We start from the raw sequence: 27,998 nt of genomic DNA on the forward strand, positions 1-27,998 counted from the left end.
TGGGAAAAAAAAAATCAAAATTACTAGTTTCCAATGTCGATGACATCTGTAAATGTGAAGATTAAATTAGTCATTGGACATACAAGGATGAACTCAAAGTGCTGGTCAGATAGACTACATACACCGTATTGAAAAGGACAGACCATTCCTCCACCGTGACAGGTTAGAAACACTACTTACAAAGAAAAAAAAAATGAGCAAGACAAAAGCACATAATGCTTGCATTGTATGATTCCTAAAGCAAGAAATTTTCATAGAGGTGGCAAAATATGTGCAAGCCAAGATGATGGAAGAGGATGAAGCGAGAAAAGAAAAGCAATTGTGCGACAGTGAAACAGGCACAGATCTTGAATTTACGACCACTTCTGCTCTGTGTTTATGCTTATGATCTACTACCTTTCAGACACTGGGAGGGTGGAGCAGTTTATTTCCTCCACTCAGTGGAGGAGGCCCAGCTAGTGTATGCTAAATTACCCCCCCGTTCCCTCCACATCCCTTTTCTTATTCTGCCCTGAGGAACATGGAGTGATTTTCATGATTGTCACAGTTAGGCGGAATATCCTTTCCACAGCCTGTAGGATTTCTCCTGGCTTCCTCTGTGCAATGAAGATGTGTCTCATGAAGAAAAGCATATCAGGCCTCTGTGCTTTAGCAGGGAACTCGGATTAATGCTGGGGTTCAGCCATTGCACTAAGCCAAAGTTCCCACTCTCCCTTGGCTCAGGAATACAAATCGCCTGATTTCTTCTGTCCGTCACTCTTTGGTCTTTCCTATGAACTCAGGCCTAAAAAATAAATAAATAAATCAGATCTGTCACTCTCTTTGCTGCACACCCATCCTGCCCTGGAGATGCCAACAGGAGTGCTTAAATACAAAGTAAAAATCAGAATATCCTCCACGTGGTAACTTCGGTTTTTATTCTAAAAAATTTTTTTGGGGTACTTCACATCCAAATCTCTTGAATAAATGGCCAAGTTCTATGGTAGGACAAACAAGAGGCTTGCTGCTTTGGTGGGACACACATCCTCAAGTGCATTACACTTACAAGCAACTGTGAGCTTAACAAATAGAAAAATCTTCAAAGGAATCTGGGGAGCTGTAGTTTCCCCATGCCAACCTGTCCGGAGATGCTGTAGCTGTCTACGCTCCCACTGGATGATGCCTGCACCCACCCCAGACACCTGCAGGCATGCAACTGGGGTAAGGTGACATCACTCTGCTATTGCTCAAACAGATGGCATGCAAGATTCAAAACTACCACAGGGCTGACTCCACCCTTGCTTGGACAAAGTCACTTGGTAGGACTATACGGCTCTGTGTGAGTGTCTCCTTGAGGGTAGCTATCCTGGCTCCTGATTCTTGGTCTAGTCCTTCATTCCTGCTGGGCTGCTCATTTCTGCTTCAAGCCTCTTAAAAAGCCTTTCTTTTTTTTTTTTTATTAAGTTCCACTTTGTATCTTCGAGTCCATATATATATAGTTTCATTTTATTTTTCCCTTGACATGATTTGAATGATCTTCTGTTACGGGTTAAAAAAATAAAAAAAGGGCATTCCAACAAGTGCCACTTTTCACTGAGTTTGGAGGAAATACTGTGGCTCATCCCTGTCTTAAAGGTGGCACATTTTAGAAAGCTTGAAAAGGGCAAACATGTCTATGGCTTAAAAAGAGATAAATCCACTCTAAGATATGACTTATGGAAGTTATTATAATCACCTCTGCAATAATTATTGGAATCACCCCTCACCAGCTACAGACTCCACTTCCACTCCTATTCAACAGCTCTCTGCTTTGCTTTCATCAGGACGTTTTGTCACTGGCTCTGCTACTATCTTTGTTTCCCTCTGAGGGTCTCCTATGTGTGAGACCCCTCATTTCCTCTTCTGTGTGCACTTGGGCCCGTGGTCCTAATGTTTTGCAATTTCCTTGGTAAGATTCTTACCACATCACTCCTTTCTCATTTTGCTACACCTGCCAGGGAAAGATTCATCTTTAAATGAACTGTGTTTCCCCTTTCCATGTGGTTTGAGCTAAATTGTGCTTCTCCACCTATCCCATCTACCCCTCACACATACTTCCCTCGTCATGCACCCATTCAAGTCCTAAAATTCCAGAGCAGACAAATTTGAACATGCGACTTTTTAAAGCCATGATTTTATACATATGTGTGTGTAAAAATGTACATATACACACATAAACACATATGAGTATGGCACAGATTTTGCACATAGGAGTGAAGAAATAAGCACAATTCTTTCCTCAGTAGATATTTAAAGAAGTTTTTAAAAATGATTTGATCCCTATACTCTGACATTATGATGCAGGATGTGCCTGATGAGCCCTCCACAGAATAAACTCAGTTCAGTGTCATACGAAGAGGCCAGAACGAGTTGTTTAGCACAAAACTGATGAGGCTGCTGGCACTGCTCCTAGTGATCTACATGCAGAAGCTGACACTATAAAGGGAATGCTTCATCTGTTCAAATACAGTACAGGTCCCTCTGCGCAATGCATAGAGGGAACACAGGGTGAAGGCAGATGAGAGGAACTATTCTGGGATGGTTATGCGAGGAGGGAGATGTCCTCTGGAGCATGAATGTGAGCAAGAAACCCCACTACAACTACTGCTCTAGGAAGGAACCAACAGTCCCCCAGCTCAGAAGCCATCACCATGGAAACAAGTCTGGAGCCCCCAGCCATTGCAAGCATGAGCACCGAGGGACCCCGCACATGCAAGAGTCATTACAGGATACCCTCCTCTAGCAGCTCACCACCCGCTCCATGCTCTATCAGCACTGTCTCCAACACAGCCAGCTTATCCAGCACACATGCCCTTGGTACCCAAGGAGGAGGAAGATTGCCTGGTGCTTGCCAAGCAGTCTTCAGGGATGCTACACAGTCAACTGGGCGCTAACATATTCAAGAACCTTATGCTTACCGAAACAGCCAACGGTCTGGAGAGGATGGTCTTGAAGTCAGAGATGTGCCTTGGCGCTACCCTAGGCTGACAGTGATGATGCCAACATCACGATGGACATCAGACCCAGGAGCTCATCCTCCACTGCTGGCACAGCTGTGGCGGTCAGCCCGTGTGCATGTCCCTTCTGCACCAAGCTCAGTGCCTTGGAGGACTACAGCAGAAGCTGCAATTCTATCAATTTCCTGCCTCTCCTTAGGGAGCGGTCTGCCTAAGGGTGAACAGGCTCAAGAAGTGTCCCCATCCAAGGCACGGATGTAAGTTGGGAAAGAACTGAGAAAGTCACAAGAGGCACCTGTACCACAGTTTGAAACCCGAGGAAGATTCTGCAGCACAGAACTACTCACAATCACTTCTATGAGATCACATGACACAGGCCGAAGAGGACAAAGTGATGGTCATCCTGAATGACGGTCTTTTCCAAGGTGGCTTTGGAAAATACAGGTCAGTTGCAGTACAACCTATACCTCCACAATGTCCTCCTAGATGAGATCCCAACCAAGCTCAGCAAGGGCCTCATGGAGTGGAATTATAAAGTGCTACGTATTAAACACCAGCCTACACAGGAGGATTCCAACTATCATCATTATTCTATCAGAGGACCACTCTTCAGTGGCTGCTCTGAAACAAAAAGGCAAAAGACACCCACATGCCCTGTTAAAGGTGACAGAATCTACTAAAAGGCAATGATCACATCAATGTACCCAGAGCCCAAGCTCTCGAGTGGCTCTGCAGATCAACCATTATTCTCTGGATTGTTTAAAAGCCTAGAAAAGGTCAACATTATTCACACCCACAACAATCCAATTTGCAGCCAAACACTCTGAGACATCATGAATGCTATCATGGAGTGGAAGAAAGGAACAGAGCAGCCTCAAAAGGTAGACTTGGGACGCGGTGGTGGCTCGCAGCAATATTCACAGGGCCCTCAGGACTCAGGGACTCCAGGACCTCAACTGCCTCCGGTCCTAAGACCCAAAAGTAATGTCTGCCACATCACCACATCCATTTCCCTATCAGCCAAATTAGAAAAACTTCATTCTCCAGGGCTTCTATAACAACCTGGTGATTTGCGTATATATATATATATATATATATATATATATTTGACAATATTTACATAGTTAATTAGGGTAAAAAGTTTCAAGGGCTACAGGAAAGTGGATAAGACTATTATTTCCATATTGTTTCCTTCATGTATCTGAGGTAAAGAGGATGATTAAGGGAGAAGGCCCAGCCAGTCTCCCACTCACCCCAGGTCCCCGATGTGGGGCATGCTCCAAGGGTCTTGCTCAAGTGGTTTTGACAGTTCAACAATTATGAACTGCTACCAATCTCGCCACTCCAAGCACCATGAGGTCGTTGAAGAATCCAATGATTGACACAGTCCATCTTAGAGTCTCCGTTTGCCCAGTTTTTCACTGTCAACATATGGCTGGGATGGTTGATTGACTTGTTCTGTCCTCTGTCTTCTCACGGTTAGGCATCTAACCTTTCACAGGGAAGAAGGAGACACTTCACATTCTTCCTCCTCATTTCCTCAGTAGGCCCGATTGGGAACAGATGTAACAATGGACATTGAATCTGTTGCCCTGTTTTCCCAGGAACAACCATCCCAAGGTGGTTTGGAAAATGTTTCTCCCAAAGAGTCTTTGTCTTGTGAATGACAAATCTCCCCGCTCAGAGCATCCCCGGGAGCAAATGTCAAATGCAGCTGAAATTCCACCTAGGACCACGGCTCTGTGAGCGATGGCCAGATCCTGTGGGTTAATGACTCAGAAACCACCAACACACAAAAGACAAGCACACTTTTTTTTTCTTTTCAAGTACATGCTTTCGCAGGCACATTGATATGGAGCTGGATCAGAAATGGAGAAACCATATGGCATGGGTGCCCATATGGAATCCAGTGTTGCAAGAGACGGCTTAAGCCACTGCACCACAACATTGCCCCTACAGAAGCTCTTAATATCACGTTTGATATTTCACTTTTATCTTAGTTTCTTTATATTCTCACTCCTGCTCCCCCCTCTCCCACTGGTGAGATAAGTTCTCAGTCATGTGGTGATCCCCATAGACAGAAGATACAGATTTACAGAGAGAAGTAACTGTGATTTAACTTCTAGTGAGAAAAGTAATTTCAAGGAATTATGCAGGTCACGGATTTGCCAGCAAAAAGACTGGGCTTCCACACTCCAGATTCTTTGGTGCATATATGAGACTCAGAGAAACTTGAGCCAAAGACAAGAAGCCAGAAAGACCTAGCCTGAGATGACCCAATTCCAAGTTCATGATTGACCAGCATCATTCTCTCCCCCAGGAAAGTTTGCTTTGAACAACCATTGAGTGTGGGATTCTCAGAGTCTGCATCCCCAGAAGGCTGGGTGGAGCCATCACACACACACACACACACACACACACACACACACACACACACACACACACACAGAAGGTGTCATTGCACAGTTTTCTGTTTCACCCACTGCAGTCTTGGTCTTGGTCTCCACTCTCATAAGGCATTCAGGGCCTGTTTTCCCAGGCAATGCCTCAAACCACAGGGGGTCTGGATTGCATGGCCCTGAGCAGTCTGTGTGGAAACTATGTGGTCTATAGTGGCAACTTTCCATGAAACTTAAAGAGAAATCACAACTTTGATTCTTTGTTCCAGCTTCTTGGAATCATAAATAGAGAAGGGATAAGAGTAGGGGGTCACTGTTTCAGTCTCGGCACTGGAGAATTTCGGCAGACAAGATAATGGGGGAAACACGGTCTTGAGTAACTATATAGGGTATAGATTACAGCACTGGAAATGTTCTCATCGTAGCTTTCCAACACTGGAGGAATCATGCCACACAAACCTTAGGAGCGGTGTCAGTGAATCCTGTGAGTATATTTGGCTTCTGGGTTTAGTCATGGCCAAGTCCTTCATTATTACTATGTTTATTATTTTATATAAATCCCTTCCATTTTATTTCTACTTAATATTACAACTAGGTCATTATGTCAATTTTTAATCATACATGAAGATTAGTTATATTATCTATGAATTTAATTTCAAGATATCTTACAAAATATCTATTATAAAAAGGAGACAGTGCAGCAAACAGAGGTTGAAGTCATTAGTTTGGTAAATTCAAGGAGCAGTAGGAAATTCCATGAAGCTGAGGAAGAGTCAGAAATACACTCTAAAGGAAAGAATTCAGAGAGATGGAAAGGCCATAAATGCAAACTGGCCAGGAAGCTAATGGAATTGGAACTTCATGGTATCCCTGTGGAGCCCATCAAAGGTCCCAGAATGGGATCTAGAATTTGTATATTCATTTTATATCTTCAATTTTATTTTTTTGTTCAAAGACGGCCCACCAAATGACCCACAAATCCTGGACATTACTTGCTTGTCCATGCTCTGACGTGGAGGGACACCTGGTCCTGTTTAAGCAGAGAAGCGACAAACTCCTCTGTGAAGAGAAAATAAGACTTTCCTCCTCCACAACAGGCTCCTCTTCTGATCCACAGCAGCACAACAAGCAATTTGATTCAGATGTGCATTTTTCACAGCACACACAGGGCTTCAAGGCACCTCATTGCATGGTCTTCAAGACTCGAGCTACCTGCACCCCCACATCCTACTTCACCCATGGAACAAATGAATTATTTTTGGGTGGATGTCCAAAGATCAGCAGTAGCACGTTGCCTAACAAAAGGAAATTTCTTGATATTTCTTGCATCTTCCTATTATGGTCCTTATATTAGTCTTTGCATTCCCAAACCCAAGTGTACAATGACTAGTCTCAGAGTATCATGCGAATGGAACTAAAAGGGTAGAAAATTAGTTTAACTATGTCTAAAGATAATTTTGCTACCCTATATAACTATCAGGGACACAGCAATCTTTCTAGATCTGGCCTCCTGTGTTCAACATGATGTTTCTAAGTGGTCATGTATATCAATTTCTGGCCTTTTCGCTGCTGTTGAATGTATGCCATTGTATGAAATTTCATTTAGGAAACCACAGTTCATGTGCCATCCACAGGACGGTGGACCTGGGGGTTGTTAGCAGATTACAGCTATTCTGGATGAAGCCGTTCTGAGCATTTGTGTGCACATCTTCTTGCACACACAGAGCTGCATTTCTCTTGGGTAAATATCCAGAAGTGAAATTTCTGGGTCATTGGGTAAAAGGATGATTAACTTTATAAGAAATTAGCAAACAGTTCTCCAAACTGGATGAACCGTGTGATGCTTCCCCCAGAAGGTAATGCCATGTTCCAGCCTGTTGCTCCAAATCCAAACATTTGTTCTGCCAATTTTGCTTTGTTGGTTGGTTTGCTATGCCACCTTAGTAGATGTGGAATGGGATCTTGCAGCAACTTTAGCTTACATTTCTTTCATGATGAATGATAGTGAACATCTTTTCCTCAATTTATTAGCTATTTGTAGACCTTCTTTTATGGGTACAATTCAAGTCTTACATGCATTTTAATTGGAATGTATTTTAATTGAATGTATTTTAATTGAAATTTAATTTGTATTGTAGATGCTAGCTTTCCTTCTGTAATCTGGGCATGAATCCTTCATCAGATAACATAATGTGAGTATATGGCCAAAGCCATATATACAACCATACCTGTCCCTAAATTTTTCAGTGACATGAGTGAACAAAATCCTCTTCTGTGAAAGGTCGCTTGAATTGAATGTCTGGAATCAGCTCCTTGCAAGTGGGAATCCTGATGAACATGTGTCTACAAGGTAGACGAGATGGTTAAATGAGGTTGACTGGGATAAAGCATAGGAGGTTTTTAACACATCATTTGATATTGCATTGTATTACTACAAAAACAAACAGAAGATCAGACAAGACCAGCTATTTCTGTTACCAAGAAAATCATCTTTCTTTTGGAGGGGAGAGGCAAGAATAATCTGGTGGAGTTTTTAGGAATGGCTCTTAGCTGAAGCTGGAAAGCATTTTAAATAAGCTTCCCAACAAAATACAGCAAGATAATTGGCAAAAAACTGGAAAGGAAGGTGGTGACGAAGATACTGTTTCTTCTTCGCAGAAGGACGGACATTAAGAGATCTAAATGGGATGCCTATTCCTGGGGGCATTTCTGCAGGGAGCAATGTGTGATGGAAGGTAAACTGGGGACAAGGCCAGAGCGTGTGTGAGGTTGGATTATGAAGGATCTTTGTCACGTGATAGTAACTTCAGCATCACCTGGGAGCTTGTCAGAAATAATCCAATTAGGGTGCAAATTCTGACAATATTCTCTGTGATGCACACAAACACACACACAAATATATATATATAAATATATAAATATATATATATATATATATATATATATATTTTCAGGCAAAAGCACTGCTGCCGACAAGGGCGGTCAGAGGTTTGAGCAGAGATGTGATGTTGTACTTTGAAGGTAACACTGAGAGTGAGCCAGGTTAGACTGGTCTAGCCTCTCCAGCACAGAGCTTGAAGAAGCTAGACCATAGGCAGAAACAACAGTAAAGGGTGCACTGGTGTTAGATCTCTCTGGGCTTCAAAAACTAGTGTTATTTTTCATAAAAACTTCACAGTTTATGTACCATTCTTATTTTTGCAGACATTCCCTATGATGTCTGCAAAACATCATAGACACCCTCGTAAGAAGTTTCTGGAGACATTTATTGATATTACTGAATTCTACTAACAAACACCATTAAAATATCAAGATTTATTTTTGAAATCTAACTAATAATGCCAAGAACTATCAAGGGTGTTCTCTGCCTACTATGTCTAATTCACACGCCAATTCTCGATTATTAGCAACTCATGTTGTTGGCTTTTCTGAACTAATTTCTCATGTAGACCCATGAAGACCACTTATTCTCAGCCAAACTGATCAGGAATGACACCAGCCCCTGCTGGCGATTGATTTAGGGAAAGTCATTGTCTTCCTGGAGAGCCAATCCAAGGTCTGAAAATGTGTGGGATGTTCCTGGGAAGCAGGCTCACGGGAGTGCTTGCACAGAGAAGCTCACTGCGGTGAGAATCTGAGAACATGTGAAGACCAGAACAATGGAACACATTTTTGGACTGGAGGAGACAGAAAAATAAATAGACTCACAAAGGAACGCACCTAGGATCCTAGGTTTTGGGGGTCAAAACAAACCTCAGTTGTATCAAGCCACATCTGAGATCAGTTATTGGATGGTGAGGGGGGAGAGTTTTCTGCTAAATAAGCAGCCGTGTGCCATGTAAGTGTTCATTCTGTCAGTCAACATCAACAGTTTCCTAATTAATAGAGTACCATTATCCTCATTTTCCAAACTAAGAAGCTGCAAATTAAAGAGGCTAAATGATCTGTTCAGTCTCACGGCTCATATCTATAATCAACCCTGGGGCAGGTGTTTTTATCTATCATCTATCTATTTAAATAAAATCATTTTCTTTTCATTATTTATTTATCTTAAATTTCATTTTTATGTATTTAATAAAAAGGTTTTTATTTTAAAACAAATATTTATTTATTTTTACTGGAAAGGCATATTTACAAAGAGAAGAAGAGACAGAGAGAAAGATCTTCCATCTGCTGGTTCACTCCCAAAGTGGCTGCAACGGCTGGATCTGAGCCAATCTGAAGCAAAGAGCTAGGAACCTCTTCTGGGTCTCCCATATGGGAGGAAGGTCCCAACACTTTGAGTCATCCTTTATTGCTTTCCCAGGCCAAAAGCAGGGAGCTGAATGGGAAGTGGAGTAGCTGGGATGCCGAACCAGTCCCCATATGGGATCCTGGCACCTTCAAGGCAGCAGATCCTCACCACCTTTGAGGGAGATAGGAGTTGACTTACCAGCTCCTGGTGTGTCGCTCTTCCAGCTCTGGCCATGGTGGGCATTTGTGGAGTGAACCAGCTCATGAGAACTGTATGTACCTCTCCACCCCCACCCTTTCTTTTTGTCTGTTCATCTCTTTGCCTCTCAAATACATTTTTTAAGAAGTCTGCCTTGCTCAAGCTCTATGTTTTTCTACTAAGTTCGTTCCTTTTTAAACCTAAAAAAAAAAAGATCAAAAACATAAATATGGGAACTAAGACAATTTAATTGAAAATTATATGATGCATAATTTATACAACCAGGGAAAAAAAGCACAGCTTGAGAAAGTGAAATATTTTCTATCTTTCATTTGTGTACTTATTTAATTTTAACTTGGTAAGTCATTTAGGGATTGTTTATTGAAAGCCTATGTTATATGCTAGGCAATTTATTAGAAATATAAAAATAGATAAAACAATTATTCTAAATGTGTGTTCACCAAACAGCTAGACTTGAAAAGGATGAGGTGGGAGCAGGTTTTGGCTGCAGTGAAGAGACTGCCTGGAACCCCCAATTCCGTAAGAGTGCCAGTTCAAATCTCAGCTCCTTCACTTCCCATCCAGCTTCCTGGTAACACTCACCCTGGGAGGCAGCAGGTGATGCCTTAGGATTTATATTCTTGTCATCCACCTAAGAACCTCGGATTAGGTTTTTGGCTCCAAGTTTTGACCTGGCCCAGCCCCAGGCGTTTGGGAAGTGATTCAGTGAATAAGATAATCATTCTATCTCTTTCTCTCTCAACCTACCTCCTCCCTTGCTTCAAATAAATAAAATACGTAAGATCCAGTTGGTCCATAGGGAACACTTCATGGTCAACAATAACAAACCACATGTTTGTTTGTTTGCTTGTTTGTTTCAAGCACCACAGAAAACCAAGACAGCTTACATCCTGGGACATAAACTAAATCTCAACAGATTTAATAGAATTGAAATCAAATAAACTATTCCCTCTAACCTCAATGGAGCCAAACTAAAACTCAGGATCAAAAACACAAGAGAAAAAACTTCTAAACATTTAGAAATTAAACAACACATTCTAAATACTTCATGCGTGCATGATGTAGTCTCAAATGAAATGAAAACATACAGAATAAAATAAAAAGGAAAGCACAACATATCAAAACACGTAAAGAGGTAGCTAAAGTGATGCTGGCAGGGAAATAGCACTAAGTTACTTTAAAAGGGGAAAAGGTCTGAAATCAGTTATGTAAGTTCCTACTTCAAGAAGTCCAATGAACAACCACACATTACCAGAACCAGCAGAAGAAATAAGAAACGCAATAACCTATTAAACTGAGAATCAAAAAAACCAATTAAACACACAGCTGGTTCTTTGAAAAAAAAAAATCAACAACATAGTAACAAAAATGACCAAAGTTTAAAGAGCTGTCACAAGTCAACAATAACAGGAATGAAACAGGAAGTAGCCTGATTCTTTGGTTTTTTAAAAAAAGGAACACAACAAATAACTTTATGTTCACAAATTCAACACCTTCAAAGAAACAAACCAATTCTTCACCAAAAAAAAAAAAAAGCCCAAATTAACAAAACTCAAGGATTAAAGAGAATGTTTGTAAAATCCTTTAGCCAATAAAGAAATTGGATTCACAATGTTAACATTCCTCAAGAATCTCTGGGTCCAGATGGTTTCACTGAATTCTACCAAACATCTCCACAAGAACAAACGCTGACATGACACTCTCTGTTCCCAGAATGAGGAACAACCACACACAACCCATTTTATGAGATCAGCGTTGCCTGATGGAGGAGAAAAAAAAAAAAAAAGCCAACACTAACTCAGAGAAATATGTCCCCAGAACACAGATGCAAGAATCTTTAAAAATATATAATAAACAAAATTAGCTACACTGTGACCTCTGAAATTTATTCCAACTATGCCAGACTGACCAACGCCTTGTGAGCTCAAATGGTGTCTCACCTCAGACTGCCATTCCTGGCCTCTCCCCTCCTGATCCAGCTCCCTGCTGGAGCACCTGGGAAGGCAGCAGATGACAATTCAACGGCTTAGGCTCCTGTCACCCATGTTGGAAATGCAGATAGTGGGTCCTCGCACTTGATCGCTGCAACCATCAGGAAGTGAACTAGTAGATGGAGGGTCTCTCTCCCTCCCTCTCTGTCTCATTCAATCTTCCAAATAAATTAATATTTCTTTTTTTCAAAAATGTGGAAGCAACTCAAGGAGGAATTATAGTCTTTACAAAGAATGATGTTGAGGCAACTGGAAGTAAATTCAAAGTGAACCAGGAACAAAAAATGATAATATATTTATAGTTTTTAAAATGGGGGAAAACCTTCGAGACAAAGACAATGAATTTAACTAAGACTTCATACAAAAACAAAACACATAAAGGAAAACTGATAAAAATTAATCTCATACTTCACACACACCAAAAAAAAAAAAAAAACTATTAAAAGGATAAAGTTCCAGACTACAAGAAAATATTGGGAGATCACATATCTGATAAAAGGGTTTCTGAAATAAAGCATTTTCAAAGCACATAATTGAAAATCAAAGACTCCAAATAGATGATTGCAGCAGATATGGACACACCAAAGATAAACACAGTTTGCAAATAAGCTTGTAAAGAAACAGTCAACAGTTTTCGTAATTCCAAAAATGCAAGTTAACACCACACTGAGGTATTGCTACCCACTGATGTGAACAGTTAAAATCAATAGAATGACAACTCTAATTCAGGAGAGTTTGCAGAAAGTGTAAGGAGTTCTTAGAATATCCCACCCTCGACCTAATGCCATTCCTTCTTCCTCACAGCTCACGAAATTCCCGCCAGTCCAGCTGTCCACCAATCAGATGTAACCCGGCATTTCACCTGAGTATCCCACCCCCAATCTCCCAGCCCCTTCCCCAACTTTGCCTGCTTGCCAGTCATTCTTAGGCAATCACCTATGACAGTCTCAAGCACCAATCCCTTGGGGCCTGCCCTCAATGCCTTCCAGTCCCCACTCCCTACACCTGGCGGGCTCACCAGAATGGCATAAGGGCCCCTAGGTGTGGCTGTCTCTCTCTCTTCTCCTTCCAGCTTTCCCTCCCTTCCTTCCCTTCCTTTCCCCCTTTTCCTAGCTGCTCTCCCACCTATCACGCTGGAATAAACCTCCTAAGATATCTCATTGCATCTGGTGTTTTCAGCTCAGAGTAAAGAACCAGGCTGCAGGAATTAGCTGCGTTGTAATAATGTAACAACTAGAACTTTAACTGTTTTAAATAACTAACAGAAAGCCTGCATCACTCATTCAATATTGGTAGAAACCTAAAATGGGCCTACTTTTCCAGAAAATAATTTGATGGTATCTTGTGAAATTAAATGTATAATTACCATGTTACCCAGTAATTATCCTCGGGGCCTTTATTCCAAAGACATGGACGGACACCTTGCATACACAGTGACATGTACACAAATGTTGGCAGTATCCTGATTTATTTTCTAGAAAGCAAGAGAGAGAGAGAGAGAGAGAGAGAGAGAGAGAAAGTCTTCCATTTGCTGATTCATTCCCCAAATACCCACAACAGATTGCAAGGCCAGGACATCACTGCTTCCCAGGACGCATCAGCAGGAAGTTAGCATTGCATAGTAGCCATAGCAATCCGAGCTTGAAGCAAGACAGTGCAATACACAATATGGGATATGGATGTTCCAAGTGGCAGTTTAACTTGCTGCACCACAACACCCACTCCAAACCTTATTTCCAATAAAGCTGGATAAAACTTGGAAGTCTTGCAACTTATGAACAGATGAACAAATTGAGCTATATTCACACGACACAATACAACTCAGCAAGCAAAAGCAGTAACTATTGATAGATGTAACAACCCAGATGAATCTCCAGGGACTTAAATGGCACATAAAAAATAATTACATACCTTATAACTTCATCTTTACAAGACATGTGAAGTTGCCAACTTTAGAGACTCAGGTGGGGCTTCGGAGTGGAAGTGGGTGTGAACAAAGTACAGAAACAGGAGGTGTCCTTGCCAGGATGGAGTGACGTTACCTAAACTGTTCTGGGTACTCACAAATCCTGTCCTGGCCAAGAAAGTACTGCAAGAACAACAGTAGTAAGTAGTAATATTAAGTGTTAATATCAAGTGCTAGCCAATGCATGAGGGTCATGCGTCACTTCATCACCACATGTCATCACACTCGTCTTACAAGGTCAAACGCAAGGATCCCCTCGGCATCAAGAGGAACAGAACAAAATCCTAGGAAACCGCCGTGCAGTTCTGATGTAAACAGTCCTAGACACGGCAGTCCACAGGCAAGGACGACTTCAAAACCGAACGAACAACTCCACGACCACGGAGGCTTACGGAAGGAGCTCGCCGCTGAAGAAGGATTTGAAATGGAACACTGAACAAGCTGGAACGGGTCATGTTTTCAAGGGAAAAACGCTCAGGAAACTTTAGATACCATCTGCTTTTCGCTCTCAAGGAAATCACAGAAAACACAAACTCTGTAAAATAGAGGGAAAATGAAGCAATTTTCTGAGGTGTGGGGGGGGGGGGAATATAGATGGCTGATAAGGTTAAAGAATTATTTATGGATGTTAAACATTAAGATGGCAAAAGAGCTGAAATGACAATACAGAAAATCTTATCGCCCTGTTGAACAAAACAGAGTGCAGGCAGTTCTTTCTGGAAGCAAAGGAAAATGAAGCAGGATCAAAGTAATTAGAAGTTGCTTTTAGAGTGGTATACATTGTGTGTGGAACTGTGCATTTGAATCCTCAAGTACCACCAATGGATATGAAATATATTAGTATTAATGTCACCATGCTAGCTAGCATCATCTGTGTCTCTGAGACAGATATCATTTTGAAATACAGATAGGGGAAGTGGGGACGGGAGAAGTTACTGGCTTGCTCTGAGTTATCAAGTCTGTAGAGGCAGAGGTGGAATTCACACCTAGAGATGTGAATTAAAATACCGTGAAATAACTTCAGAGAGAAATGCACATGACACAAATGAAAAATATTTACAACATTTTGACAGAGAATATAAAAATAATGGAATACATTGTTATACAAGCCATGTCCCTAGATGAGACAACTCAATACAGTATTGATTTTAAGTCCTTAAACATTAATCTACAAATTTAATATTATTAAATAAAATTCCAGAAGGATTTTTTGTGTGTGTGTAGCTTGACAACATGATTCTGAAATTCATCTGCAAATATAAGAAGGCCAGAAAATCGCCCAAAATATTGAATTACAAAGGCAAATGGGAGAAGCTGTGGTCTTAAATAAATTGTAACATAAGGGAACAATTAAAAAAAAAGTGCGGTTATATTTGTTGTTATATTGCTGAGGTCATAGCAGAGGTGGCTCCATGGAACCAGACAAAAAGGCACAAAAACAGAATGAACTGTATAAGCATTTAATAAGCATAAGTTACTAATAAGCATATTGGAAACTAAACTAATAGTTCACATAGGTGAGAAAACAACAAATTGAATCAATAAGCAGATAAAAGAAAATTTAAATGACAATTCAAGCCTTCTTCCTTGATAATTTATAAATAAATGAAAAATTTAAATACGAAGAATGAAAAATTTAAATATGAAGTTATCAAAGTAAATAGAAGGGAAAATCTATGAAAATATTCATACCAGCAGTCCCTGCTTCATTTTCTCCACAGCATTCATTAGCTTCTAAAACACTATATTAACTGTCTTACTTGGTTTACTGTCTATCTCTGAACACTAGAATGCAAGGTCTATGACAGCAGGATTTTAACTGCTTATTCTAATGCTTGGAAAATTTTCTAGGACATTATAGAGCAGCTGAACAACAACAACAACAAAACCATACATTTGAGGGACTGGCGAGGTGGTGCAGCACATTCAACCACCACCTGACACACCAATATCCCATGTGAATGTTTGAGTCCCGGCTGCTCCACTTCCAATCCAGCTCCCTGTTAATGTGCTTGGGAAGCAAGGGAAGATGGCCCAGATATACAGGCCCCTGTCACCCACGGAGACAACGCTGACGGAGTTCCGGGCTCCTGGCTGATCCTAACGTAGACCACTTCAACTCTTGAGGCTACTTCAAGAGTGAACCAGGGAGCAGAGGGACAGATCTCTCAGCCTCTCTCTCTCTCTCTTTCTCTCTCTCCCTCTGTAACTCTGCCTTTCAAACAAACCAATAAATAAATATTTAAATACAAACGTGTGTGTGAATACACATATACACATATTTGCAGAATGCATAAATGCATATCAAATTGGAAAAAGCCTGACTAGGTGTACAACCTAAGAAACAAAGAAATGTACATAATATATTAAGTAACCTTTTCTCTCCCATAAAAAAAAAGACATAATTACATAACAGATTCCTTCCTTGTCTTGCAACTAGTATAATCCAGGCAGAACATTCAAGGTTAAACAGCCAGGCTTCACAAAATAACAAGAATGAAAAAATGGAAGAGGCTATCCATAAGGGGAAAATGTTAATAGTCAATAAACATGTAAAATATGTAACATCACAGATACCCAAAGACTTCAGATTCAGAGTGAAACAGACTTCGCCTCCCTACTGACTGGAGTCAGAGCACACTCTGTCTTTCGCAAGGATGAGGAAGAATGGGAAGTCTTACCTTCAGGAGACAGAAGTAATTCTAGTATATTCTTTCCAGAGAGCAATGAAATGTCAAGGTTTTATATGTGCATGCCCATTGGCCAGCAATTTCACCTCTAAGAATTCGTCTGACTCAAACACCAACACCAGGACACAGACACGTAGGAAGCAGGATTTTTTTTTTTTTGATTCACTGGCTATCACCATAATAATTTTTTAAAATCCCACAATGCCTTGAATATATCTGATAATAAATGAAAGCATAGCAGCACGATGCACTAGCTACTAGGTCAGTATGGGCCAAAACTGCATGACATGATATCCCTGAGAAAACAAAAGACAGCCAGCGACTCAGCAGTGCTTTCACACGGTCTCTGTGTGTCTATACAACAGCGGCCCTCCAAGCGTGCTCCCCACACCAGCAGCATCATGGGCTGTGCATCCGTCAGAAGCTGCAGTGGCTCGGGTCCCCTCCTAACCTTCCTGAATCATGAAGTTCAGGTATGGAGATCCAGAAACCTGTGTTGTAACATGCGCTCTGTCTTAGTTGATTTAAGATGATGTAACAGAATACCACATGCTGGGTAGTGTGTAAATGATAGAAAGCTGTGGTTCTAAGGGCTGAAAAGTCCACAATGATCAAGGTGCCCCCAGACCTGGTGTCTGGCAAGGGCTGCTTCTCTGCCTTTACAGATGTCACATTTTGCTGTGTTTGCAGCAGGTGGAAGGGGTCATCGGCTCCCTGGCACCTGTTTCCCAGGGTTCCGATGTCATCTCCTAAAGGCCTGCTATGCTATCACATTACAGATCAAGCTTGAACATAAGACTTTTGAGAGGACACACTCAGAACAGACAACCCGCCCCCATCCCTGCCCCCCATCCCCACCCCTTAGACATCTTAACACACACTCAACTCTGAGACCCGCTGGAAAACCTTGAGAAACAGACACTAAATTGTTATTAAGAGTTGCCTTGGAGTATAGTTTCAGAGGGAAATTCATTTTCTGCTTTAGACAAGTACACTTCTGTATTCTAACTGACAGGCACTGAATTGGAAATCGGAACAAAGGAAAAGGCAGATATATTTCTATCACGGAGAGAAAGAAGGGGAGAGAAGGGAAGGGGAGGAGGAGAAAATTAAAGGAGGCAAGTGAATAGAAGGGTGGACACGAGATTTTAGGGGTGGGTAGTTCTTGCATTAAAAAGAAGAACTTAATGAAAAGCATTCTAAATCCCCCAAGTAGTAATAAAGCTTTCTTTCCTAATTTTAAGATCTTTGCTATGAATCTCAGTTATATCAATATGTCAACCCTGCTTTCAAAAAAAGGTATGTCTGTATACATAGCTAATATTCACAGATGAAAACAGCAAAATGATAAAATTGTTTTTTTTTTCACAATGTCATTGTGGCATAGTGGCCTTGTATCCCAGCCATATGAGCAGCAGTACTCATCCCAGCTGGACCACTTTCATTCCTGACAAAGGTCTGGGAAGAGAAGAAGAAGATGGTTCAAGTATTTGGGTCTCTGCCAGGCATGTGGGAGACCCAGAAGAAACTCCTGTCTACTGGCTTCAACATGGCACTGCCCCAGTCATCACAGTCATGTGGGGAGCGAACCAGTGGATAAAATATTTTCTCTGTGTGTCTCTTCCTGTTTCTTTGTGATTGTGATGCGCTGCTCAAATAAGTAAATGAATATTTATAAGAAGGAGAAATGTTTTTTAAGTTACCTAATAAACAGTATTCAGGGAATTAATAAAAGCAAAATTGAGATTTTAGGTAGAGTACTACAGAAAACATATGGCAGTCCGATAGTGACATGTGTAGTGCTTGGCATACAGTTGACCCAATCCTCCAAATTTGAGACATTTCATCTCGACAAACGTTGGGTTTTCCAGAGCACTTCAAAGCTGACGATGAGGTGCCTCAGGACTACGCAGCAGATCCCTGTTCCAGCCGCTGGCTGGAGGAACCACTTCAGTGAGGACCATGAACAACAATTCCGTGCTTCTAGACGCACATGCTCTGAGTGAGGAGCAGGTGGATGATGTGGTCCAAATCAGCGGGGAGAACAACAGTCAAGGCCTCTCCAGGAAGTCTAGACCGTGGCCACGTCCAACTCGTCATGAATGACAGCCCCAAGAGAATCAGAGAAAAAGTGCAGATCTATGTGAAGTTGCATTGTGGATGCCACTCTGAGTGTTCTCAATGTGATCGGTGTAATCAACAACAACAACAAAAAATAATAATAAATGAGAGAAAGGGCCCCAAAGAACTAGCAGAATCCACAAACCCGTCAGTCTCTAAAGAAGTGTGCTGTCTGGCAGCATGTTGTAAGAAAAACCTTTAAATAAAGATGGCAAGAAACCTTGGGCAGCAACACCCAAGACTCAGTATCTTGCTGCTCCAAGTCGGTGCATTCCTCTGAAGAAGGATGTGCTAGGAAGGGGGACGAGGCTAGGAAACGTGCCATACTTTCAGCCGAGAGCATGAGGGACGCAAGAGCAGAATAGCAGGAACAGCCTGGCAAGAACCACTGCTACTCCACATCCAAGTTTCGGTAAAAAAAATAAATAAATAAATAACAATAATAAGATGGAAGAGTTACACACAAATAAGACCAGGTCTCAAAAACAAAATTAAATAAAAATTTGGCAGCATATTTTTAAATTTTAATAAATTTAAAAAAAAACCCCGATGCATGCTAAATATCTTACCATCAGAAATTGATCAAAAGAATAATGTTTGAAGGGTTATGGATAATATAGCTCTTTTATTAAAAACTACAATACGGATCATAAACAAATATATTGATGCAAAAATATACCTGGTACTATAAACTATCAAGAAAATGTGCAGCTATCAATATTAAGCACTTATGAGTGACAGGTAGAATTGTAAGAACGGTAGGTAAAATAATCCATGTAATCTTAAAAATCATATGAGTAACACCATATTAATTAACTCTGCCATTTTATAGGCCAGTCAATGCATTTTTTTAGAGATCTGGAAATGTGCCTGAGACGATCAAGGTGCCGAGCGGGAGGGCACGTTAGCAATCCCAGGACATTCATCTCCGGAGTCACATGGGCGCTCACCATGCCGGGCGAAGCAGCCCTAATGCGGCATCGCTCACATTTCTGGTGCTGCGTCACAGGGAAGAGTCTGAAGGCTTGGAATCTGGAACATCAACCATGACCACGTCTGGGTTGTGGAAGTAAAGATAATTGAACTTCTGTTTACTCTTGGTTTCTTTTTGTCACTTTAGTCTCTAAAGATCACATATCTTTTGGGCTGTTTCAGGGATAAATATCTAATGGACGACTTTTTTGTTAGATTAGTAAAAAAAAAAAAAAAAGGAATGATTAAGAAGAGCTCACTAGGAAGTCAGGCTCTACAGAAGCCAACGAGCTCAGAGGGGCTGGCATGACACAGCAGGTTAAATTTAATTTAAATTTGCAACCCCAGCATCCAGAATTGGAGAGTGGATTTGAGTTCCAATTGTTCCACTAATGATCCAACTCCCTGCTACTGCCCCTGGGAAAGCAATGGATGTTGATCCAAGCACTAGGATCCTGCCACCTATGTAGACATGCTGGGTTTCCTTGCTCCTGGTTTTAGCATGGTCCACAACTGGCTGCTGCAGTCAAATGCGCTACCACTGAGCTATACCCCCAAGTCTGGATAGAAACAGATCTATTAGTTTATGTCTCAGGGAAAAATTAGTGTAAGATAATTACAGTTGACCCAAAAGGGACATGTGAATGAGAAATCTCTGTAGTTGTAAACCAAAGCCTTACATTGTTACTGTACCACACCATAGCATGGTATGGATGGATATACTACTATATTACCACTTTCATGTTTGGAAAACCCACCTAACACCACGCACTACTTCTCAGAAGTTCTGTGACTACTTTCTGCATTGTCAGAGATGGAAAAGCTGCCATGGGAATGTACTTCCTCGGAAGGCAAGGAGTCACTCGTTCCCCTGTGTGTTCACTTACTGCATTACTGGTCTCTCTCTAGAGTAGGCAGGCAAGCTGATTTCCTCAGCTCCTCTTTCCACCCCAAGCTCACCAACGCTCTTCTATCAAACACCCGCTTTCTTCTAAGCATGCCATGCAGCCCCTGCCACTCCAGCGATAACAAGTGCAAGGAGCAATGTTTCCACTGCAGACAATGAAGTAGGTCCTCAGACAGCAGTCAGAAGAAACACAACAGAAAATCACTTGTTGCAGCCACTGGCCTTGAGGTTCTTGATTTCTCAAGTCTTACACACACACACACACACACACACACACACACACACACACAAAACCGACAGTTTGAGATGTGCTGTTTCCCAAGAATCCAGAATTCCAGCTATTATTTGATGGTTCCAGTCATGGACAGTAAGCTATAGTTACCATCAGCAACAAAATGCAAATGTCTGCTTTCTGAATAGTTTGCAAGCAGTATTTTTCAACCTCTGAAAATCTATTGCACAATTATCACCGGAGAAGCCTCAGAGGAAAGTGAAAAGACAAAAAATGCTGGGGATGGCCAAGAGACATCAGTAACAGCAGCAACAGCAATAATAATAATAATGTCATTATTCAATATAATATTTTTATAGATTCTGTCAAGGCTCTTTTATGGAACCAGAATTCTTTTTTTAAAAAGGTTTGCTTATATGAAAGGTAAAGTAGAGCGAGGGAGAGAGGCAGGGGGAGATAAAGATCTTTCATTTTCTGGTTCCTTTCCCAAATGTTTCCAATGTCCATGGTTGGGCCCAGTGAAAGTCAGGAGCCAGGAGCTTCATCCAGGCCTCTCACATGACAAGCAGGAGCCCACGAACTTGGAACATCTCCTATTGCTTTCCCAGGGGTATTAGCAAAGAGTTGGATTGAAAGTCGAACAGCTAAGACTCAAAGTGGAGCTCTGATCCTGGGAGCCAGCACTGACAGTGGCTCTCCAACCCACTGTACTCTAACACTGACCCTTTAATAAAGTATTTAACACAAGGCCTTGCTAGATGGCTTACCCCTCACATTAACTGTCATTCTTGACAAAACCTTGATGATAAGGTATAAAGTATTCTCCACACCCTAAAAATGAGAAAATTAATTATTAAAAGCATAACTTACAATAAAGGCCATTCTATGACTTAATAGAATATTTTGAATTTGAATTCACCATAACTCAAGTCCCTCATTACCATACAATGCTAGAGGATGTAAATATATAAAAAATTTGGAAATTCTACCAAATCGAAAAATCTTTCAAAGAAGGTAACAGATGAAATTTAAAAAGTACTGTCTGTAAATTTTCCTGGAGCCCAAAATTCTATTTAATGTGATTTTGAATATTGGACTTAAAGATACCTAATTTTTTTTTCTTTTCTTGTCAACAAGAAAGGAAAGTTATAGTCGACAAAACCAACTGTAAAAACCAAAGGCAAAGTAGTGTCATTTGTGATTATTTACTTTTTGCTCAGTAATAGTAATTACGTAATAACGACAATCACTATCAAGTCAGAATTTGGGCAATCTGAGTGCAAAACATCAAATCTGAGCACACAGTTCCTTCTAGAATGGAACAACTTTAGAGAGTCAACACTCCCACTGCAAACAAGGACCCACAGCCTTTAACACATCACAGTCTGTCTCCTGGAAAGCACTGGGAGTATCTGTGGCAGGCAGAATGTAAAAGCCAGACTCCAGAATGAAAGGAAACTTACTGAGAAGGCCTGTGCTCTACAGAACCCCTGCCAATCATTGGCATGGGCTAAGAGGGTAAAGGAAGAAAAAGGGGAAATTGTTGCAAGGGATACAAACCAGCAGAAAGGTGTGCAATTGCATCAGGGTGGAGCTAGAGTAAACTGGAATTCAAAGCTGGGGATTTAAGAAGAATTTGCAGGACATCAGGGCCAGTGTTGTGCTGTAATGGATTAAGTCACTGCCTACAATGCTGGCATCTCATACGGGGAACAGTTCTAGTTTCAGCTTCTTTATTTCCAATCCAGATCCTTGCTAATGCACTTGAGAATGGAAGATGGCCCAAAAACCTGGGTCCCTACACCCCTGTGGGAGACCCACAAGAAGAAGAATTTTTTCTGCGTTTCTCCTCTCTGAAATTCTGCCTTTCGAATAACAAGAAATTTTTAAAACAAGAAAGGCATAGAGAAAAAGAAACTTTAAAAAAAATAGATTTGAAGACCTGCCAAAGTCAAAAGAAATCTCCTAGACTCTATACTCTACAGTAGTACACCTAAACCGTAATACAATAAGATAGGTTTAAATAGAAGGTAGAATGTACAAAGAATGCAGTGCCCTCTCGAGACAGCTCTACCTCGAATGGCATGACATGAATCATGTACCTGCTTCCTGCCACAAAGAAAAAAAAAAGATGAATCCACACAGCAGGCAGTATTACAAGCAGAGCCCCTATCACTTGGCATCCGTAATGTCCAAAATCCATATGAAATTGCCAGGCCTATCAAAAAGATAGACACAACACAATAATAATAATAAAACTCCAGAGTTACAAGACTCAACTCCCATTAAGATGTTCAATAAAACAGATGAGAAGTTACAGTCTGACTAGGTACACAAAATAAATAAGACAGAAGGCTGGGCATTGTGGTAGGACAGTGAAGCTGCTAGGTGGGACAGCCACATCCCTCACTGGAGAGACCAACCCCTGATTCTGATGCAGATTTATGCTAAAAAAAAAAATCCCTACAAGATGGATTAACTCCCAATACTTGGGTTTCTAACCCACAGGAAAGTCAGGGTGAAATGCCTGGTTTCAACCTAACTCGGTACTGGTTGTTACCGAGCCAATGAAGTGAACAGATGAAGGGAATATCTCATTCTGTCTCTCTCTGTCATTCTGCCTTTCAAATAAATAAGTGGATCTTCAAAAATAAACATCCGACGACTGACAGCTACAATAACTGAAAGGGAGAACCTACTAGGTTAAGCAACAAAATAGGACAAAAGTGAAGAGACAGAGATACATAAATTAAAAAAAAAAATTCTGAGACTGAAGCACAAATTTTAAAATAGGAAAGCCATAAAATACACATTGGAAATCTTTGGTATGCATGGAATTTGCATGCTAGAAGAGAATAATAAAGAAATAGGACCAGATAGATATTTGGCTAGATACTGATTCTGACTTTTCTAGCAACTGGTGAAGGACAGTAAGGAATGGATTCAAGAAGCGATATGAGCTCTAAGAACAGTATACACAAAACAGTTACCCTGAACCACCTCACAGAAAACTGACAATGAAAAGAGAAAAATTCAAATACCCAAAGAGTCAGAAATTAGACTAATAACTGACTTTTCATTAAAATAACAGACATCAGAACACAATAGAATGACATCTTGAAAGTGGAGAAAAAAATTACTGCCAACCTAAAATTCCAAACACAGAAACTATTCTTCACCATAAGCTTGAAATAAAAACATTTCAAAACGGATAAAACCAGAGAGAATTCATTGCCAGAGAACCTATGCTAGGTAAGTATGACAGGAAATTCTTGAAGAAGAAAATAATACTAGGTGGAAATTGAATGCATGAAGAATGAATACGGGAATTAAGACCATTTAAATTTAATAGTAAATACAATGGAATCTTGACCTTAAAAAAGCACATTTTTTAATTAGTCCAGTGCGATGCGATGGCCTAATGGCTAAAGTCCTCGCCTTGAATGCCCCCAGGATCCCATATGGGTGCCGGTTCTAGTCCTGACAGCTCCACTTCCCATCCAGCTCCCTGTTTGTGGCCTGGGAAAGCAGAAGAGGACACCCCAAAGCCTTGGGACCTTGCATCCGCATGGGAGACCTGGAGAAAGTTCTTGGCTCCTGGCTTCAGATTGGTGCAGCACCAGCCATTACAGTCACTTGGGGAGTGAGCCATCGAACAAAAGATCTTCCTCTCTATGTCTCCTCCTCTCTGTATATCTGACTTTGCAATAAAAATAAATAAATCTTTTTTAAGTACATTTTCTAGTTTGTGAAATATACATAGACTTAAAATAATAGCACAAAGTCTAGAAGGATAGAAGTTACAGTGAGCTACATTCCTATATTTGTGACAGATGTGACATGATACTGTAGTGAGGGTAGAGTGGGCTTTTTAATAAATGGTTCTGTGTCACGTAGATATCCCTATTAGGAAAAAAAAAAAAACAATCGTCACCTTTACACCTGAAAAAAAAAATCAATCATCTATGGCTTGTAGACCTACGTTTCAAAGATACGACAAGAAACCTTCAAGAAGACAGAGGAGAAAATCTTGAAGACCTTGAAATCAAATCACTTACTATCAAGAAAGAGATTAATAAACCAGGCCACATAAAACTGTTAGATCATGGTTCATGGGCATAACATGAAAAGAGAGTGAAAAAAAACATGGCACAGTCACCTTGCAGATATTTTCAGTTCAGGTACCCAACAATAGAGTTCCACACACAATACGTAAAGAACATTGATGAGTCAATAATGGGGAGTACGGAAATTAAGTAGAAAAAGACATGTGCATAGGCACATCTTGAAGAAGTGTAGCCAAGTGTTTAACAAACATAAAAATGTGCTCAATGCCACTGATCATCCAAGAAATGCAAAGCACTAAAAATCGAAAATTAGATTGCATCACTGAATCAAGTGCTGGTGAAGATCAGAGACATCTTGAATTTGCAAACATTATCAGCAGGAATTCAAATTGTTAACCATGAAGGTTTTAAAATTATAATATCAAATTAAGTTTTAGTGTAAGTGTACATCAGGACCAAAGGATTACAGTATTTGCAAAATCCTCAAGGGAATGTGCAGAGATGGCCCCAAAGGAATGGACAGTAAAGTCGCCTCCTGCTAATGTTAGCATGCCAAATGGGTGCCAGTTCATGTCCTAGCTGCTTCATTTCAAATCTAGTTCCCCACTAATGGCCTAAGACAAGAAGAAGAAAATGACCCAAATATTTGGATCGCTACCAATCATATGGGAGACCCAAGATAAGCTCCTGTCCCCTGACTTCAGCCTGGCCCAGCACTGGATATTACACCCATCTGGGCAGTGCACCAGAAGATGGAAGATCTTATTCATTCTCTGTCTCTCTCTTTCCTTCACACTGTCTTCTTTTTCTCCTCTTTTCTCTTTCTCTGTAACTTTTATTTTAAAAAATAAATAAGTGAATCTTTGTAAGCATTAAACATTTCATCCAAAGGAACTCTTCACAATGATGAAGGAGAATGAGCTACAACTAAATGGATTTCACAAAAAAGCATGTGTGGCTAACGAAACCAGATGGAGAATGTACACACTTGGTGATTCCATATATGGGAAATTCAAATAGGCAATATTAATCTCTGCACACTGGGGACAGGCCAATGCAAGTGACTAGAGAATAGGAACAGCAAGAGGCACATGAGAGAGCCTTCCAGGTGACAGCTCCATGGATATATTCATTTTCTGACGATTCATCATGCTGCACGCTTAGGATTTATGCATATTTCTGTACATTACATTTCCATTTAAAATGACCTCAGCAGCAGGCATTTAGCTATGTAGAAATGACACCTGTGAGTCCATACCAGAGTACCTGTCTTGGATACCTAGTTCTGGCTCTTGACTCCAACTTTCTGATAACTCTGACCCTGGAGGTACAAGTGATGAGCTCTAGGGGACTGATTTATCACTGCACACAGGAGACCTGGACTGGGTTCTCAGAGCCTGAGCAGACCTCAGTCATTTGGGGAGTGAACATGAACCAGCAGATGGCTTACTCACACCCTCTCAAAAGAAAGAAAAGAAAAGAAAGGAAGGAAGGAGGGAGAAAGAGAAAGAAAAAAAAAGAAGGAAGAAAAGGACGTTACTTTCAAAATTACTTTAGAAAAAAATCAGTTCTACATATTATCATCGTTTCATGATAAAAAAAAAAAGAGAGAGAGAGAAATATCTAATCTGGGTCCTTTGACCGATGACAAACTGAGACAAACAAGGTCTCTTCCAGCTGTCATTTCAGCTTCATATAGTGAACCACCCATCACTCACTCTCAGATTAGAAAATCCTGGTACTACTGACTCTCAAACCCACATGACCCAAGTTTGACCAGTCGGGATACTCCACCTCCTAGCTACAGCACTGACTGGTTAAGAAATAAGCATGTAACCTAAACAGGGACCCTGAGACTTGATTTGAGAAGAGCTTTCTGACACAGTTATCTAACAAGAACAGCAAACTTTCCCATTGAGATTAGGAACTAGCTGGTGAACCTAATCTTAACACTGCTATCACACTGAGTGGTCCTACCTGAGACTAATGCAAAAACAGAGAAAAATACACATGATGATGAGGATGGTGATGATAATGATGGTGGTGGTGATGATAATGGTGATGATGGCTGAGAACAAGAAAGTGAAAAGTTGATTTTAATGGGTATTTCCTGAGTTATAACAAGTTTTTGATAACCTGAATACAACCACATATAATCTTGAACTTTTCAATTCTGTGAGCAAATAAATTCCCTCTTTTGCTAGAGACAACAAGTTGGGTTTTTGGCACCTTAACCAAGAGCTCTGACTTTTCCAGGGTCATGTCCAAGTTTAACACTCCATGATGTGGACAACACCTTCCCAACTGCTCCAACTAAGCACTCCTACAACCCAGGAAGAATAAATAGCATATGCAGGGGTTAAGCCTCTCTCCCAGCATGCCTGATCTTTCCCTGAGATTCATAGCCTATCTTAAGAAATGGAAAAATCATGGGGCAGACCAGACCCACAGAGCTACAACACCTGTTGATCTCATGTGAGCTGGACCAGGGAAAAGCCAGACTGGATTAACTGTGCCTACTGGTACAAGTATAAGTAAGAGTGAGTGTGGGGTGGTTGGGCTCTACCACAGTATCAGCTAGCAGATGCTAGTATGGGGGACTAATTCTGTCAAGCCAAACTGCAGAACCACCTGGAGAGAGTGCGTGATCTGGAAGTGGGAGAGGGCCCAGTAGGGAAACAGTGGGCATCTCCCTCCTGGGTTGCTACTCTATCTGCTGAACATGAGAACCGGGACTGGGGCAGGTCTGACTAGACAGAGAGTGGCACCCGTCAGCAAGCGTGTGGGCTGGATAGTGGGGCTGGTTGGGTTGAACTAGGCTCCAATGCCCATTTACATGTATGTGAGCTGAATGGGATATGGGACTTACTGGACTAGTCTGCTGTACATACTGGCAAGCACGGGAACCAGGGCAAGGGGCAGGCCTGGTGAGGGTTACTGAGAATCGTCCCAACTAGGCTGCAGCTCCCAGTGGTTTGGTGGTGAGCAGGATTGGGATGGGCTCCAACACTAACTGGTTTATAAAAGACGGGGCTAGAGGCAGAACTGACCCAGCAATTGCAACCACCAGCACATGTATAGGCTGATAGGGGCGACAGATTGTGCCAGGCCCTGTACTGGCAAGCATACCTAAGAATGTGGTCTGGGATTACTTCAGACTAAGTTTCTTTGGGGATCCCCCAATCGAACTGTCAGACTCAAAACCCCAACCATGAAGAGAAGTGC

At 41.1% G+C, this 27,998-nt stretch overlaps 1 protein-coding gene and 1 long non-coding RNA gene across 2 annotated transcripts in view; one reads left to right on the forward strand and one right to left on the reverse strand.

The window, feature by feature from the left end:
* The window catches only part of HS3ST4 (heparan sulfate-glucosamine 3-sulfotransferase 4), a 325,427-nt gene that overhangs the window by 214,206 nt on the left and 83,223 nt on the right, over positions 1 to 27,998 (reverse strand). The gene's annotated exons all lie outside the window — the stretch shown is intronic.
* On the forward strand, positions 22,747 to 27,994 carry LOC121151999. Its single transcript, XR_005883213.1, has 3 exons — positions 22,747 to 22,757; positions 23,021 to 23,025; positions 27,882 to 27,994. It is a non-coding gene; the product is annotated as an uncharacterized LOC121151999 (long non-coding RNA).

Source organism: Ochotona curzoniae, unplaced genomic scaffold, assembly GCF_017591425.1.
Source record: "Ochotona curzoniae isolate NIBS_2020 unplaced genomic scaffold, NIBS_Ocur_1.0 contig_2321, whole genome shotgun sequence".
NCBI classification, from domain to species: domain Eukaryota; kingdom Metazoa; phylum Chordata; class Mammalia; order Lagomorpha; family Ochotonidae; genus Ochotona; species Ochotona curzoniae.